Consider the following 18277-nt stretch of genomic DNA (forward strand, 5'->3'; position numbering starts at 1 on the left):
AGTGTGGATGTTTAAGGGTGTTTAAGGGGTAGAGATATGGGGCTAGAAATGGGTCTGGCCATACAATCACCCATGCTCAATTATCACATTGTTAATTCTGGACTGCGTGGTGGGCGCAGGGCACGGTATAGCATTATAAGATGTTAATCATATTCGATAATGTCAAAATGTCAATAAAAAGATTTTTAAAAATGAAGGGGATGCAGCTAAGAAGAAGTGGGGGGTCGTGAAGGAGCTGAAGATGTCTGTGGTGCACCATGGAAGGGTCTGCACCCCTCTGTGACATCAGTACACCATTGCCCACCCGTGTAGTCCTGTGGACGGAGGGTACCTATGACCTATCTGTTCAAGTTCCCCTACATCTTCAAAGCACTGGAAAGCCAAGCGGTGCTTCTAAAACGGTATCGTAGTCTATGGTCCACACAAGAGGCAGGTCAAAGTGCTGGAGGAAAGCCACGGTGATAAAGAGGCTGACATTTGGAACTCAGTACCCACCTGTGGTGAGTACCTAGCCATCTGAATGGTGGGCTTGCGACTGGGTTCCAGGAAGATTCCCAAGATGTGACATCCACCTAGGTGTGAGCTCCAACGCCTTCTTGCCATCTCTCCATCTGAGCTGACGCTATGTCCACTCTACTGACATCTTTGCAGAACCCCTTATCCCACCTGTGCACCAATAAACTGAGATGGGGGACCACTCTTTTGTGGACATCAGGGACCCTTCGAGGCGGATCCCACAAGCAGCGCAGGAAAGTAGAAGATAGCCAGGAGACCTCTGTTGGAGCAGATTGAACAATGGGAGCCCTGAACAGGCGGTTGTGGGGTGGTGGCATGGGGGCTAAGCAAGACCTGAACTACTTTACAGGGCGGAGATGACCCAAAGCTCTGACATAACCATGTGCCAGTGAAATAACTTCTTAAGATGCCCTACAGTGGATAAAGTCCTTTCTAACCGACAGATCTTTCCAGATCAAATCCAGTATTGCATGCTCAGACACGTTCCCCGCCCCTTATGGAGTCCCACAGGGCTCCATCTTGAGCCCGCTGTTTTTTAATTTATACCTGAGACCACTGGCCGATCTAGCTGACTGCGTAGGCCTAACCTTAATGTCATACGCTGACGACTCTCAGATCATCTTTTCCCTATCAGAGTCAAACCCCTCAGCCCCATCTTTACTTAAAACTGGTCTTCAGGAAATCTTCAACTGGATGACCACCAACCAGTTGAAGTTAAACGGGGACAAAACTGAGGTCCTCCTACTAGGAAGAAATAAAGAGCTTTGGAACCCCTTACATTGGCCACCAGAGATGGGAAATCTTCCCTCCCCAGCCACACAAGTAAGAAACCTAGGAGTCATTATTGACAATACTTTGTCGATGAAACAGCAGGCAAATAAAGTTGCTGGCCTCTGCTTCACCATAATAAAATGGTTGAAGAAAATCATTTGGATGTTGCCCCAAAACACCCAAAAAACTGTAGTCAACGCATTAATAACATCGCGTATTGACTACGGAAACATTCTCTACTTGAGCTCAAACCTAGCAGTGATCAAACGACTCCAAATGATCCAAAACGCTGCTGCACGACTCCTGTGCAGGATACCAAAGTTTGATAGAGTATCAAAACATCTGAATTATTTACACTGGCTCAGGATAGAACATCGGATCAGCTTCAAAACCCTGAGTTACATGTTTAAGATTAAAACCAAAACTGCGCCCAGCTACCTACAAGCCTTGGCCTCCCCCTACCTGCCAACAAGAAACCTTCGCTCCCAAACAGCAGCGAATTTCGCCGTTCCGAGATTCAAACTGCAAAGAACTGGAGGGCGATCATTTGCTGTCAGAGGGCCCACTCTATGGAACTCACTCCCCCCGCATATCCGGAAAGAGGAAAGCTATACGAAATTCCGGAAACATGTAAAAACCTGGTTGTTCCAGAAACAACTGCAGTAATACCACTACTCAGCAGATCTCCTTCAATCTAACCGAATGTCACAGGCGCCGGGAAACCCTTTTTGGGTAGCTGTAGCGCCATACAAATGTAAAAAAAAAAAAAAAAAAAAAAAAGACGCACAACCCGTTACCAGATGGAGACCGCATCAGCAAGAGCACCTTAAAAGGTTGGCCCACGGACGAAGCCTAGGCTACTCCTGTACTAATCATTGCGGGGTAGTATTAATGCCCACTATACTTTATTGCTTCTGAATCATATATGCACCACGGCATTACAGCATGTGTGAACAGAAGTCAAGTACTTCTTTTAAAAGTTGGACAGCCAGTTATTAACTTGTGCCGGGGATTTGTTGAGTTCTGAATCTCTAACCCCACACCACCTCGCCGGGTAAGTCTGGTACTGCTTGAATTCGCTACCCTGAGGGTCTTGTACCAAAGGGCTGTACTTGGGGTACAGTTTTAGGATCAACAGAAAGGTTATCCGGGATAATGTCTCTGATTGTCACAATCTGAGCCCAGTATCCCGCCTTCGTGGGGCTCATGAGAAAGTTCCCACAGCGAAATACCTTAAACTTGAGGAAAAGACAAGCTATGACAAATCTGAAGAGGAAATAGAATGCATGTCTTAACGTCTGCAGTTTTACAGAGTGACATAGACCATGGCTCATGGGTAGAAGGTGACAAGGAAACTAAAAGCCAGTATAGTCAACAATTCGCATTTTCTATGTATAGAATGGACTACACAAAATAGTTATTTTCCTGGCTTAATTCAGAACCAGGTTGCGCAGATGCAGTTTGGACACAAGGTTTCATGCTACCCTGATTTCAGAATACCTCTTCTAGGAGTCATTTTGTCAATAAATATATTTTGGACATTTTAAAGCTTAAAAATAGACTGGCACAAACCAGTCAGTATGTCATAACAGTCAAGATCAAAAGCACACATACTACTTGCTACTAAAAAAATCAAGATCGCACATTTCCCATGAAAATGTCATTGTTTCAAGTGAATGTCTTCTATAATACCATTTGTTAATAATTTTGATTGGAGTCAAGTTCAACACTATTACCGCTCAGAAGAATTGCTCAGATCCCCCTGATGAGCACGTTCATCTCTGTCCCAAACAGGTGGATTAGTGGCAGTCACACCTATATGGGGAAAGTCAAGAGATTTCATTGGAAGTCAAGTTCTAACCTGTCCTTCAGCCACATACATCACTTCCCCCAAAACATGGTCACTGCCAAGGAAGGGAAAACTAAAGTCAATATTACAGTGCAATGCAATTAAATGAGTCAGAATAGTGTTGAAACTAAATTGTCCATGACCTCAGAGGTGGAATGTTTTCAATATTAAGAAACGTGTGCATGTACAAGAGGAAGATACTACCGATTTTCTTCAAGTTACTCAATATTACTCAAGATTGATCAGTTTCCAGTATCTGATTTACATGCACCTGGTTCAAAGAATCTAGTCACAAGCCGGTGTTGCTTGTTAATTATCATGAGAACCAAAACAAGCTTTCATACTTCGGGGTGCGCATATGGGATAACAATTTGTAATACCATTTTTGCACATGATAGCTCCAGTAGTTGACCTTAGCAATAAGAACGTACTATCCAGATTACGAGAAACTACAATGGATTTCAAGGATACAAAGTAAACATCTAAATCATCCCATTTGTTTCCTTCCACTGCAGAAGTTGAGTTAAGTAGGAATATAGCCATTCTGGCCAATACCAGACCCTATCCAATGCCTTTATTATCATAAACGATAAACTCTAGTGCATTGGCTGATCAGAATCACACACACTGTAAGGAGGAACGAAAGCCAAAGCTTGGAAAAGGTTAGTGACTAACAAGAAACCTCAGGGCATATCGGTTAAGAGAGGCTCTTTTATAGAGTTTGCCATTCACAACCAGCACCTAACATAAAATCTGACAAATCTATTCATTGGTCCAATTGATCTAAAGATGAAGAGGTGGAATTGAAATACTTCCCCACTTGCCCAAAGGGGAATTCACCATTCACACAATCTACCCCTACTGTTATCCAGACCTTATAGGCAATGGGAAGGAAAATGGGATCATATTTCAAGTCAACTTCCATTTTCAATTGCTTTCAGGATCCTCTCCATCAAAATCTATACTTGATATGATGGATGATGACTGAGTCACATAGAGGAGTTGTTACTTGATACCCCCAAAAGAGGAGCTTCATAGGTTTAGTAAATGTTGCAACAAATGGATTTAAATAAGAACTATGGCTTTTGAAAGGTAACATCTATTTAAGGATTTCAAGCATGTGCAATTTTTAGACTTGTTTGGTTGTGGTTTCAATGACCTACAAATGACCACCATCCCAATAGACTAAAATATGAATACATTTTTCCCTATAATGGAAATAATAAAAAATCTAGGCACAAAGAAAACCCCAATCCAGATTGACATAAATAAAGTGAACAAGTGCAATTTATTACTCCACAAGACAAGGCCAGGCTCTCACCAAAAGGCAAATATCAAGAATGTTGACAAATTAATTAATTAAATCCCCAATAAATTATATTTCACCACATACTCACCCAACTGGGTTAAGTAAGGGCAAACCTATCCCAAAAACCATAAAAACCCATACCATGGGCATGGCCTAGCTCGGTCTCCCTCTGGTGGCTTGTCTTGGTCAGGAGTATGTCCTTGCATAACAAGCCACGTAATGGCTTGTGTGAATCCCAGCATATTTTGTAAGATGATTAAACAGCGGATAAGGAGAAGATGTGGTGTAATGGCCAGAGCTGCCCACTATGGAATTGGGGCACCAGGTTGAGTCTCAGCGTTTACACAACATCCTGTGATTCAGGGGAAATCACAATCTCCCTGCGCCCTCAAAAAATTTAAAATGAATGCGTCTTCGTGTAAAGTAACTGGTGCTCATGTAAAGCACAAAAAAAAAATGTAAAAAACAAGGACCCCCTGAACAGTAAATCGTTCAATTCCTAGGACAGGGAAAGATTATGTGAGAGAAAAACGTCCTAGGCAATTATACAAGGAAACAAGTCAACAAGGGAAAACATCAGAGGGCGAAAAAATTAAAAAAAGACATTCATTTTAATAATATCATCATAAAAACAATTTCTGTTATGTAGATCACATATCACATAACTGTACAAACATTCACAATATTAAAAAATTCAATCCTTTCTAAAACAAGGACAAATTACAGAAGTTGTATTTATACATTTGTGGCAAAAAAATCAATCGACGCCCGTTTCGGCGTATACAACGCCTTCTTCAGGTGCCACACATACACATAAATTATTTCCTCTCTAGATGTTGCTTCTTATAAGCAAATAATAAGTCTGGTAGCCGGTGTTTATTCAAAAGATCCGTTCCTTTAAAAGTCTTGATATAGTAAAAAGGGTCCGGTGATGATTCCTCTAACGGTACTTGGAGGGAGGGTAACCACACCTATCTAGCGGCCAATGATAATGACCTGCGAGAAAACAAACTGATAAAAAGTACTTGGGCCCTAATAGTTTCTGGCGCCTAATGGAACAGAAAGACACAGAAAAATATTTGTTCCAAGATCAAAAAAAAAAGATCAATTGAGAAAGTCAAGATTTCATCCTATGTCTTCAGATGTTGAAGTGTGCAATGTAGCAACTAGATAGTTTTGCATCCAACAGAACCTCAGATGGGTGGAGTAGCTAATGCCCTACCAGAGCTGCTCACTGTTATTGCACTGTTAGGAAACATATCAGAAGTTTCCCTAGTGATAGTTCCATGGGGTAAGTCTTGATTTTATGAAATCTCTCTTGATGTTAAAGTGCTGTAAATAAAATAGCAATTTACCTGAAGAATTCTTTAAGGAACTTAAAAAGATGACGCTCCATTTGATATGGCAAGAAAACAAGACCAAACTGGAGTACAAAATTTAAATCTGCCCAGACTGGCAGGAGGACTAGCTCAACAAACTTTCCTCTATACTATAAAGCTTCCTGTGAGTCATTACAAATTGTTTCCTTAGTTAGACTAATACATTGTTAATATCTATGGATAGAAAAATAGTGGCCAGAACCAAATGGGATCACATTTGAAAGTAAACAAAAGAGACAGACCCAACGTTTTCCTTCTAGTTATTAATTGGTTTACATGTGCGTTCTTGTTAGGTAGAAAGAAGAAATTTCACAGTGTCCCGGATTTCTCAGCTGCAGTTTGATAAGTTATCAGGTCATCAATGGGAATAAGCATATGCCCACCCTGTAGGGAAGTGGGTTTCTGTTGCAGTAACCCCCTACTTTTTGCCTGATACCTGATGCACTTTTACTTGGTGTGCCCTGGGTCCCTGCCAATCAGGTACCCAAGGCCCGCGTTGGTTCCCTAAAAACGACACTAAAGCCTAAACCCTATTGGCATCTCTGGCCACGGGTCAGCCCCTGGTAAATGGTATCCTAGGTATCCAGGGCACTGTGACCAGAGAAGACCCCTAAGGGCTGCAGCACTTATTGTGCCACCCTTAGGGGCCCTGTACCCTGACACCCATACACTGCCTGGGCAAGCTGAGCATCTTGGCACAGAACTAAACAGAGAGTCGACATGGCACACATCCCTGTGTGCCATGCCCACTAACACACTGCCCTGGCATACATCAGTCACCCCTCTAGCTGGGTGCCCTATGCCAGTGGTGTGGGCACAGGTGCACGAGCTCTGTGCCCCTACAGTACCTAGGGCCATTCCTGGGCACTGTAAGTGCAGTGATGCCATTAAGAGTATATGGTACTGGGAGGTTGTCATTACGAACTCCACAGCACCATAATGGCTACACTGAAGACTGAGAAGTTTGGTATCAAACTTCTCAGCACATTAAACCCACACTGATGCCAGTGTGGGATTTAATGTCAAAATCACTACAGAGGGCCTCTTAGAGATGCCCCCTGAAACCTTGAAGAACCAGGTTTTAAGACCCAGCGGCGTAAGGGGCACGCCCAAAGTCTTCGGGTTCCACCTGTCTTAGAATACAGAGACACGGGACTCTTCTTGGTGGCGTCAAAGATCAAATTTATTGGCTGCAGCCAGTAACAGAAGTCCTAGAAATCATCACGGTATGAGTTCCCAGGAGACTGCTCAATTTTACACAGCAAGTCATCCCTTTTCATGCCAAACATTATGCTTCAGGCAAAGATTCCTTGTTTACAGTTTAACCAATCACATGTTTACACAACTAAAGTATCGCATGACGACAAACCCACTTTTCAGTTGCCCAGCCCATGATCAATCATCGGTCAAACCCCACATTCTTCTTTAGACAGGTCAAACGAACCCATAATAAAAAAGGCCACAACCCAATCGTAAATAGACCATAAAGAAAGGAGCAGAAACAGGTGAGAGTATGATAAGGCATATTTGTGTGCAATAAAACTTTTACGATGTCCTGTGCTCTGATCCTTAATCTTGATCAGCTAAAGGGCAGGTACTGGTTTAACAAGGTCAGCTTCAGGCAACAGGGTCTGTTCACTCAGGTCAAACAGGAGTCAGCATGAACTGGAGTTAAGGTGTACATGTACTTAAAAGACTTGTTCAGCCACAGTCATCGGCCTATGTGAGGGCAACCGCAAAATGGCTGCCATACACAAAATGGAACCCAAGGGTTCAGAACGAAATCCCTAAATACGTAGTGAATCCATCAGTCTAACATGATGAAAACACTCATACTTGCCGCACTAACTAGTTACGGTTCGCTAATATCAAATTCATAACGAAACCATGACCTTTATGGAACGGGTTCAGAATTCACGGAACCTCAGACCTCCTTTTGCCCTTACATAGGCAATAACCTAAACTCACGTCAATCTGAATCCAGGTCTATATTCGTCAGATCATCAAGATGTTGCTGGAGCATAATCCTATTATTTAGTACCTCTCTTGGGACAGGTCTCCTTGCACACATAGTAGCACAGAGGCCACATATAGCAGGAGCGCACTGCACACAAAGACAGAACAGGAAAAGAATCGCTAAAGCCATCCCAATGATCATCAGAATCTTCCATCCCCAGGTCGATAACAGTTCCCAAAACCATACAATCAACGACCAATCTCCTTTATCCACATTTATAAACTCAGAGATCTTATGTAACTTAGAAATGGCCTGGTATACTGTAGGAGCATTGTCTGGTATGAAAACGCAGCAACTCGATTGGATCACTTTACATACCCCACCTCGATCTGCAAGTATGACGTCTAAAACCATTCGATTCTGTAACGTCATAAGGCGATCCGCTTGAAGCTCAGCGGTCAGATTACTAAGGGCACCGGCAGTTTCATTTATGGTGGATTCAACCACCCTTGTTAATTGCCGCAAGTTTCTACTGTTTGACATAGGTCCCCAAAATGGTAGAAAACCCTTGAAAAAGTCTCCCACTTCTTGTCCAGTGGTATCTTCCTTACTGAAGACACCCCTAAGGACTCTCGTTCTGTGGTAATCTACGGCAGCAGTATACGTAGGAGGCAATAAATATGCAACATAACATGTTCCCGAAAAATCAGGGGGCAACCATGTATATGCTCTATCATAGCAGACAACATATGTGCCCTTAGCTGCTAAAAACGGTGGGGAAGTTTGGGACGCAAAGACATACGTCTGAGTACAAACACTCTTCCCTAACTGAGCTCTCGGATTCTTGCCTTTCCCTTGCAGACAAAAATGACCACGATGGGGTACAATCCAAATCGGAGGTGACTTTTTTGTCTCTGCTTCTCACCCAGACTAATACTATATCCGGTTGCATTCCAACCAACATATGCTAATAACTCATCCTTGGGAATAGTCTCATACGTTTCGATATCTCTACTCATATCTGTAATTCCCTTCACCAAGGCTTTATTACTTGAGTTATCTCTCATGGAACGCAGGGGATAGATTTCGATGGCATAAATAAACATCGTCTGATATGCCCATACGGATCCATTGTAACTGAATGGCATAACCAGATAAGGAATACCTCTATCCATAGTATGTGGCATAAGACCACACACCCAACAATTAGTGGTGTTTACTACTAACTGGTGTTGATGGAGAAGTTGCACAAAGGAATTATTCACAAATTCCGACCTTCTAATCTGTTCGTGTTCAGGTAAAGTATGAAAAGAATGCAAAGAAGTAGTAGCAGGTAAAGTCGTAGGTTGGAAAATGGGTGCAGAAATCAGTTGAAGAGAAAATACAAACCAACCCACCAAAGCTAACGTCATGCTAAAAAACATCAAAGGACATGTGATCAGAAAACATTTGCTATGCATAATTTTACACAGTTTCTTCTTAAAGTTAATTTTCTTAACGGCTCTCTTAATCTCAAATAACGCCATCCTCTAACCGATGCCGTTCACGGCGGTTGGTTTTCTTCTGCTAAGGAATGCTTCTGTCAGCCCAGGGAACTCCCTTAGACCAACCAGAACCATTGACCTTGCGTCTTCGGCTTGCACTCTCTAGTCTTTGCACCGTGACCCTACAGCTGAACCCGGATGGTGGTTCACAAAAATATACCCAAAAAGTTTCTTGGCTGAGAGAGTTCAATTCCTGAGAGAGTTCAGTTCCAAAAATAAAAAAAAAGGAATTCATTTATTTTATTAGTCCATTGTTTCTAGGACGTAGATTATAACACTCTTTTCCAGGCTTCGTTTGAGGCTGAAACAACAGTTTAGGTTCAGTAGTGTCTAATCTTTGAGACACAGGCACAGCTTCTTGAAGGACATCGTCATCTTCTTTCTCTGAGCCTCTCCACACCAACTCAGCATCGCTAAACGGTGCAAACTTCGGCACCCTTTCAGTCTCTGAATCTGCAATACCTTTACGGACCCACTGGTCATACGGCAGAGGCAACGGCGCCCTCTTACAATGTACGCCGTGGATCCATTTTTTTTTCCCGAAAACTTTCACTGAGGTCCTCGTAGACAACAAGGCTTGGTGTGGGCCGGTCCAGCGGGGCTGATCATTCTTGGTTCGCTGAAAGTTCTTCACCAAAATTCAGTCACCAGGATTGAGGGTGTGACCTGGATCCACAGAAGCTGGCGGCAATTTATCATGAACCTGTTGATGCAAGACACGTAATTTAGTCGTTAAGTCATACAAGTAGTCCACTAGCATAGGATAATCGATGTCACTGAACTTCGTTGGCCTCGGAACTCCCCACACATTGCCCGGATGGCCAAAAACTATCTCATAGGGACTAAGGCCTATTCGGGAATGTACTGTAGTTCTAGTTGACAAAAGTGCCAACGGTAAAGCATCAGGCCATTGAAGACCAGTGCTCGCTTGAATCTTAGCCAGCTTTAACTTTAACGTGCCATTATAGCACTCAACTAAACCAGCTGATTGGGGATGATTCGCAGCGTGGAATTTCTGGTGAATTCCCAACCCTTCACACACTCTCTTCATCACCTTCCCCACAAATTCACTTCCGTTATCACTCCATACCATCCTTGGCAACCCAAACCTAGGGAAATATTCTTTGACCAGGACTTTAGCAGTGGACGAGGCAGTATTATCTTTTAGGGGGTATGCTTCTACCCATCTAGAAAAGGCACAAACAACTACAAGGACGTACTTTGAATTACTGCACCTTTCCATGTGGATGAAATCCAATTGCAAAACCTCGAACGGATACGTCGGAGGAGCAAAGTGACCAGCTGGAGTTGGGGTTCCCTTTCCAGGATTATACATTAAACACACCATGCAATTCTTGACCACATTCTCCGCACACTTGGGAATTCCAGCATTCTGCCATACTGGAGCCAACAACTTACAAATCCCTTTCACACTGATGTGAGACAAACCATGTGCCATAGTAACCACTGCAAGCACGTACGCATCTGGCAACATCCATCTTTGGTGTTCTGACAATTCAACCCAACAACCAGTCGAATCCAATCTACCCGTAGTTTCTCTCCAAACATTCTTCTCACTTTCAGTAGCTTCAGCCTGTATTGATTTCACACTCTCAATCGTATCTTCGCACATTCCAACATCACCAATCCATCTCGCAGGGCCTGCCACATACATTCGACTCATCAGATTTCTTGCTGTGTCTTTCGCAACTTCATACGCAAACGCATTACCACGGCCAACATCATCCGTAACCTTCCGATGAGCACTACACTTCACAATCGCAACTTGCTTTGGCAAAGTAAGTGACTCGAGAAGCTCATTCACCAACTGTCCATGCTGAATCTTAGTCCCATGGGATGTGAGGAATCCCCTTTCTTTCCATAAACGTCCGAAACTATGGGCAACACCAAACGCATACTGACTATCGGTATACACATTCACTCTCTTTCCCTCAGACAAAACACACGCTCTCGTTAGTGCAATCAATTCCGCTGCTTGTGCTGAATTATAGCTCACTCGTGCAGTTTCAACAACTGTACTTAATGTCGTCACGGCATATCGTGTCACCATTCGGAAGCTTGTAGCATGGACCATCAACCAATAACGTACCATCAGGATCCGGAAGAGGAGAATCTTTTAAATCGATCCTACCCTTCGTCTCCTCTTCCGTCCTCAGAAAACAATCATGCTGTTCCTGACCGTCTGTATCCACAGACGTCGGCAACAACGTTGCTGGATTTAATACATTGCATCGCTTAATATGCACATGACTAGCCAAAAGTGTCAACTCATAACCCGACAACCTTGCACTAGTAAGGTGTTGAGTTTTTGTCTGATTTAATAAAGTATCCACTGCATGTGGAACCATCACAATCAACGTATTATCTATCACCAGTCCAGCAGACTGTCGGATAGAAACAGCCGCTGCCGCTGTAGCTCTCAAGCAACTCGGCAACGCTCTAGCTACCGGATCTAACGTTGATGAAAAATACGCGCATGGATGCTACTTGTCCCCAAAAGATTGTGTCAACACTGACAACGCACATCCCTCTCTCTCGTGCACATACAACGTGAAAGGCTTACTGTAGTCGGGAGTACCCAACACAGGAGCAGAACACAATGCATCACGCAACTCAGAAAAACTTTTCTGACAATCGTCAGACCACGGAAGAGGATTCGGTGTATCTTTACAAGTCAAAGCCAACAGAGGTTTCGCTAATAGAGAGAAATTTGGAATCCACTATCTACAATACGACGTGATACCCAAGAAAGCACGCACTTCTCTCTGTGTGCTTGGTACAATCATTTGTGCAATCGCTTGAATTCGTTCTGGGGTCAACCTTCTTCCCTCCTTTGACAAGAGATGACCTAAGTAGGTCACTTCTTGGCGACAATACAGCAACTTAGAAGGTGACACTTTATGATGCAAATCCGACAGATGTCGCAACAAAGAAAGAGTAGCTTCTTTACAAGTTTTCTCATCATCAGCGGCTACTAACAGATCATCCACATACTGAATAAGAGCAGCACCAGCAGGCAACACAAGAGTGTTAAGTTTTCAAAGCCTGACTATAGATAGAAGGACTTTCACAATAGCCTTGGGGAGCTCTCTTAAACCGGAAGCTTCTGCCTCCTAAAGAGAAGCCAAAAATATCTCTACTCTCCTCAGCAATTGGAATGCTGAAGAAAGCATTTTTCAAGTCTATGACTGAAAACCAGGCAGCTGAAGCAGGAATCAAAGTCAGCAAAGCAGTAATATCCGGAACAACTGGAAACTGTGGCACGACAATCTTGTTGACCTCTCTAAGATCGATCACAAACCTATAAACAGGTGGCTGAGTAGAGTCAGTGTGCTTCAGGACAGGCAAAACGGGACTGTTACACACATTACCTCTCGTTTCTTCAATCACATCTTTCTCAATCAAATCATAGATGATCGCTAAAAGCGCTCTTTCATCATCGCTAGAAATCCTATATTGGGGGATGCGCGGCAATTTAATATTCACTTTAAGCGTTACAACGTAAGGTGGAATCTCCAAAAGACCCACATCATTAGGACCAGTAGCCCAAAGAGTATCAGGGAGAGAACGCAATTCCGGTGGAAGCTGATCTTTAGACAAATACATTGGAGAGATCACTTTCTTACCCAATGTAAGCTGTACTCCCGAAGGAGAACAACGTAATGTTGCATGCAACCTTTTCAACAAATCCAAACCCAACAAATTCTCACCACAACCTGTCGTTAAAATGAGAGGTGCTTCCAACTCACAAGGCCCTATAGAAAGAGACAAGGGACTAGAAACTGGGTTACGAACTGGGGCGCCAGAGAATCCTTCTGAAACATTAGTTAAGCCAGACAAAGGTGCGCTAGGGAGTTTAGAGTGCATGATAGAACTCTTTGCTGCACCAGTATCCAAAAGAAAAGGCTCTACCACACCCAATGTGGCTACTGCAACATAAGGCCCACTCTGATCTACTGGAACCGACACTACTCCCTCTCTTTGTCCATGGCTGTCCTAGCAATCATTATAATCAGCATTCTCACTCTCAACATAATAGTCATCAGCATAGTACTGAGTCGACTGACCAGATGCAATTTTCTGTTGATCAAAACAATTCATAGAATTCTGTGGGGGAAAGGAACGTTCGTTCTGAGGAAACGCACCACGTCCTCTACCCCTAGACACTTGCTGAAAACCACCATGGCCTCTCGGGGCCGTCATACCACTCGCGCGCTGTCGCAACACAGGGCACTCATTTTTATAATGGCCTTCCTCCCTACAATGCGCACACTGATTTAAACCCAAGGGTGGTCTTGGAGGAAAATACCCAGCGTTCTGTGGTGGTCTCTGAAATGGGGGAGGTTGCTGAAACTGTGGGCGTTGCTGTGACTCTTGCTGATTCGAGCGAGGCGGATACGCCTGCTGCAAAAGAACCTTTGTCTTTAGGTCTTTAGTCTTTTTCTCTACTCTGTCTTTTTCGTCCTTATCCCTATTCTCATAGTACTGTACAGTCGCCAATATCTGGGCCAACGAGGAAACAGCCCAAGATCGCTCAGAATCTTTCAACTTATTACATAGTTCAGGGAGCAAATTAAAGACAAATTTGTCCACAAATAATCTTTGCCCTCCTTCCGTACTCATGTCCTGACCACTATGATCTATAAATGTTTCTTCAAACCTAGTGAAGAAATCAAATACACTTTCATCTTTCTTCTGCTTACATGCTGCTAATTTATCCCAATTCACTCGTAAAGCAGGCATCATCGTCTTCATTAAATTAATAATTCTGCCAGGTAGATCTGCCACTAGAGCTTCAGGTTTAGCACCACCAACCTGTCTAGCATCTGCAGCAGCGATATTCACCCATGAATCACCTAACTCAATCGCATGATCCTCATGACGAATTTTTGCCCACAGAGGTTGAGGTACCACGTTACCCAACAGCATATCTATATCGGCTAAATTCATGATGCATGCGTCAACTGTCTGGGACAACTCCTTGTAATAACCAGCCGGATTTTTACGGGGATCAGGTAAAGACTGTTTAAGGGCCAAAACTTCTACTCTCTTCCATGGCACATGTACCCATACTCTTTGAAAATGTGCTGGTATAGCTGGGGGAACATTATTCGCACCAGCAGCTACCTCATCGCGCCATACTGGAGGAACTTCTCTCATCGGATACTGTCTCACTTTCCTCCTAACTGGGGAATCAGGTTCAAATAGTCGCTGAGAAGGGAAATCGCTCCTTAACGCAAGTACCATCGCAACTCCATTCTCAATTCCAGGACCCACTATCGTCCCTTTCGCAAACTCAGACTGGACATTTAGCAATTCTACAGGGACTGAACCCAAATCATTATCTTCCCATTCCTCACGAAGGAAAGTACACATAACTTCAAAAACATACCTTTGCTTGGGTGCTTCCCACTGCTGGAAGACATCCATAACTGACTCTAAGTTATACCTCGAAACATTCGAAACCCATCTGCGAGCCAAGAGATCTAACACTGCCCGTTCTTCGAGACCGGGTAGCTGACTACGCATTTGTTTACGTGCAGAAACAGGGGTCATACTCAATGACCCAAAGAAAGGAGACAAAAGACCAGTAACAGTATCAGTCATTCGTTGTCGAGCAGAAGGAGAAGCTGTCATAAGGACAGGAGACAAAGTATTTTGAGGTGATAGAAGCGTAGGGTTAGTAGCAAGAGAAGTTGAAGGTACAGGAGAATAAGGCAAAGTAGTTCCAAACAAAACCGATAGCAAAGTCGGCGGCCCCAGAGGAGGTTGCGCCGTAGGAGGAAGAACCAGCTGAGGAGGAGCCGGTGGCGGAACAGCAACAGGAGGTTGTGCAACTGGAGGTTGCGGAGGTGCCGTAGCACTCTGTGCATAAGGGGGTGGTAATCTCAACAAATGTGACATCAAAGGATCCTTCTCAGGGTCCTTCATTGCATTCTCAAGAGGAGATGGCAAACATTTATCAATAGCCATATTATGTTACCTATCTGACACCTCAATTGCTTTATCTTCTTTGTTTTCTTTAAACTGTCTAGCAGCTTGCATTATTGATACATCCTTTTCTCTTTTATCTCTTTTAGCTTGTTTAATTTCTCGTTGTCTGGCTTCTTTACGCCAAAGGCGAAAGGAGTCAAACATTGCCTGCCGGGCTTTCTTTTTAAATAGTTTAACTTCCAAATTATCTAGAATCTCTGTGTCATAGCTACCATGATGTGGCCATTTTAAAACACCGTCTTTCCTAGTGTATCGGACCCATACTTCATTGAACGTAATGGGACCAACGCCGTGTTTAGAATAAAGTTCATAAGTCGGAGTTCCAACTGGAGGTGTCGGACACTAATCCTCCAATCGGGAATCCTTGTTGCAACCACAACCAAACCAAGTACCAAATTTGCTACGATTAGGCATCTTCGCTCACTAATCGAGCTTCAAACTTCAAGGGATTATCTCTACCGATACACTCGTAAATATACAAGACCCTCGGCTTTGGAAATTGCAATTTTCAAATCAAAACTAAGGACCAAACAAACTAAGAACCAAAGAACCAAAAACTAAGGACTGGGAGCGACCCACTTATACTTAACTGAGGTATCAGTCACGCCACCAGAAGACCCGTCTATCGTCTCGCCATACAAAGCATCACAAATGGGTCCAAGACAGGGCGACAGTCAGGGCAGCAGTCCTTCGTAGCCGTCAGGAAAGCAGGAAGCCTCGCAGAAAAGACCTTCAGTCCACATTCGACATGCCGGGGTCGATGAAGTGGTGGCCGTCCTCCAGAATTTCCTTACGAAGCTCCTCATGATCTTCAGGCTTGGACCGGTACTGCTGCAGTCGCCCTACGCTGGGTGCCAACTGAAGAACCGGGTTTTAAGACCCAGCGGCGCCAGGGGCACGCCCAAAGTCTTCGGGTTCCACCTGTCTTAGAATACAGAGACACGGGACTCTTCTTGATGGCGTCAAAGATCAAATTTATTGGCTGCAGCCAGTAACAGAAGTCCTAGAAATCATCACGGTATGAGTTCTCAGGAGACTGCTCAATTTTACACAGCAAGTCATCCCTTTTTATGCCAAACATTATGCTTCAGGCAAACATTCCTTGTTTACAGTTTAACCAATCACATGTTTCCACAACTAAAGTATCGCATGACGACAAACCCACTTTTCAGTTGCCCAGCCCATGATCAATCATCGGTCAAACCCAACATTCTTCTTTAGACAGGTCAAACAAACCCATAATAAAAAAGGCCACAACTCAATCGTAAATAGACCATAAAGAAAGGAGCAGAAACAGGTGACAGTAGGTTAAGGCATATTTGTGTGCAATAAAACTTTTACGATGTCCTGTGCTCTGATCCTTAATCTTGATCAGCTAAAGGGCAGAAACTGGTTTAACAAGGTCAGCTTCAGGCAACAGGGTCAGTTCACTCAGGTCAAACAGGAGTCAGCACGAACTGGAGTTAAGGTGTACATGTACTTAAAAGACTTGTTCAGCCACAGTCATCGGCCTATGTGAGGGCAACCACAAAATGGCTGCCAAACACAAAATGGAACCCAAGGGTTCAGAACGAAATCCCTAAATACGTAGTGAATCCATCAGTCTAACATGACGAAAACACTCATACTTGCCGCACTAACTAGTTACGGTTCGCTAATATCAAATTCATAACGAAACCATGACCTTTATGGAACCGGTTCAGAATTCACGGAACCTCTACCTAACCAACTGCCAGTGTCCTGACTGAGAGGCTGCCTAGGCTGCCACACAGCAGACATGCTGCTGGACCCCAGGGTAGAGAGCCATCCACTCTCCTGGGCCTGCAACAATGCACATCCTGGGACGAGGTGCTAGGTCTCCTCCCCCAGGATGGGCAGGTGGCACTTCAAAGGCACGCCGCTTATATGAGCTTCTCCAGGCCTCTTGCTGTACTCAGCAACTGCCCCCCACCGGTTCTGACCCCCACTCTGATAGAAAGACAGGCGGGAAAAACAAAGGAAGGGAAGGGGGTGTGCCAGCCTCTGCCAACCCCACCCCTCAGGTGGGGGAGGCGAGGTAAAGCACAACTCCGGGCTCCTGCCATCGTGAGGATGGGGAGCCCTGCCCAATCAGAAATAGGCTCCTGCCCCCTCCCACAGGAGAGGAGCAGAATAGGTGGGTGTACTCACCCCAGGACAGGGACCCAGGACAGGGACCCTACCTGTAACACCCCTAAATTCAGTATTTAGGGGCACCCTGAACCTTCCTTCAGGAGATCCAGATTCCGAAACAAGAAAGAAGAACAAGAAACAAGAAGACCTGCCGTGCAGCTGCTAGAAAGAGGAAGACACAAACTGATTTGGCCCCAGCCCTACAGGCTTGTCGACCCTCGACCTGCTCCTGCTAAACCCCGGCATCTCCAGTGGTCAGCAACCTCAAAAACCCTGGAGGACCTGACTGCTCGTGACTCTGACTACTTGGGTCTCCCACGAGCAGTGGTACTGCTCAAAGCAAGTAACAAGCCCTGGCATCAGCCTGGAACCGCAAACCCTGCACACTCTGCACCCGCCAAGTCTGGCCTGTGCTGGAGTGAACCAACACCACAAGGAAGTCCCCCCGGCGATTGTGACCCAAAGCCCAGTGCCCAAGGACCCTCCTTGATGACCCAGATGATGCCTGCAGCGTCACAGCAAGGGAATCCCCCAACCGCGACCAGCAGAGGGTAAGATTTCCTGACGTAAAAAAACACCTGTGCACCCGGCGCACCACGGCCCCCTCTGCCCAACTCCTGGGTGCCTACCTATCCCCCAAGATCTCAACTTACCTCTCGAAGTGATGGTCGCTCCTGAAGAACCTCCGTCCCCGAGCCTGCAGCCTTTGTTCCCTTTTCAAGATCTCCATTGAATAACAGTGAGCGCCCAATAGCCCAAAAGCACCCTGCACCCAGCCACCCGAGT

Source organism: Lissotriton helveticus, chromosome 7 (assembly GCF_964261635.1).
Source record: "Lissotriton helveticus chromosome 7, aLisHel1.1, whole genome shotgun sequence".
Classification (NCBI taxonomy): Eukaryota; Metazoa; Chordata; class Amphibia; order Caudata; family Salamandridae; genus Lissotriton; species Lissotriton helveticus.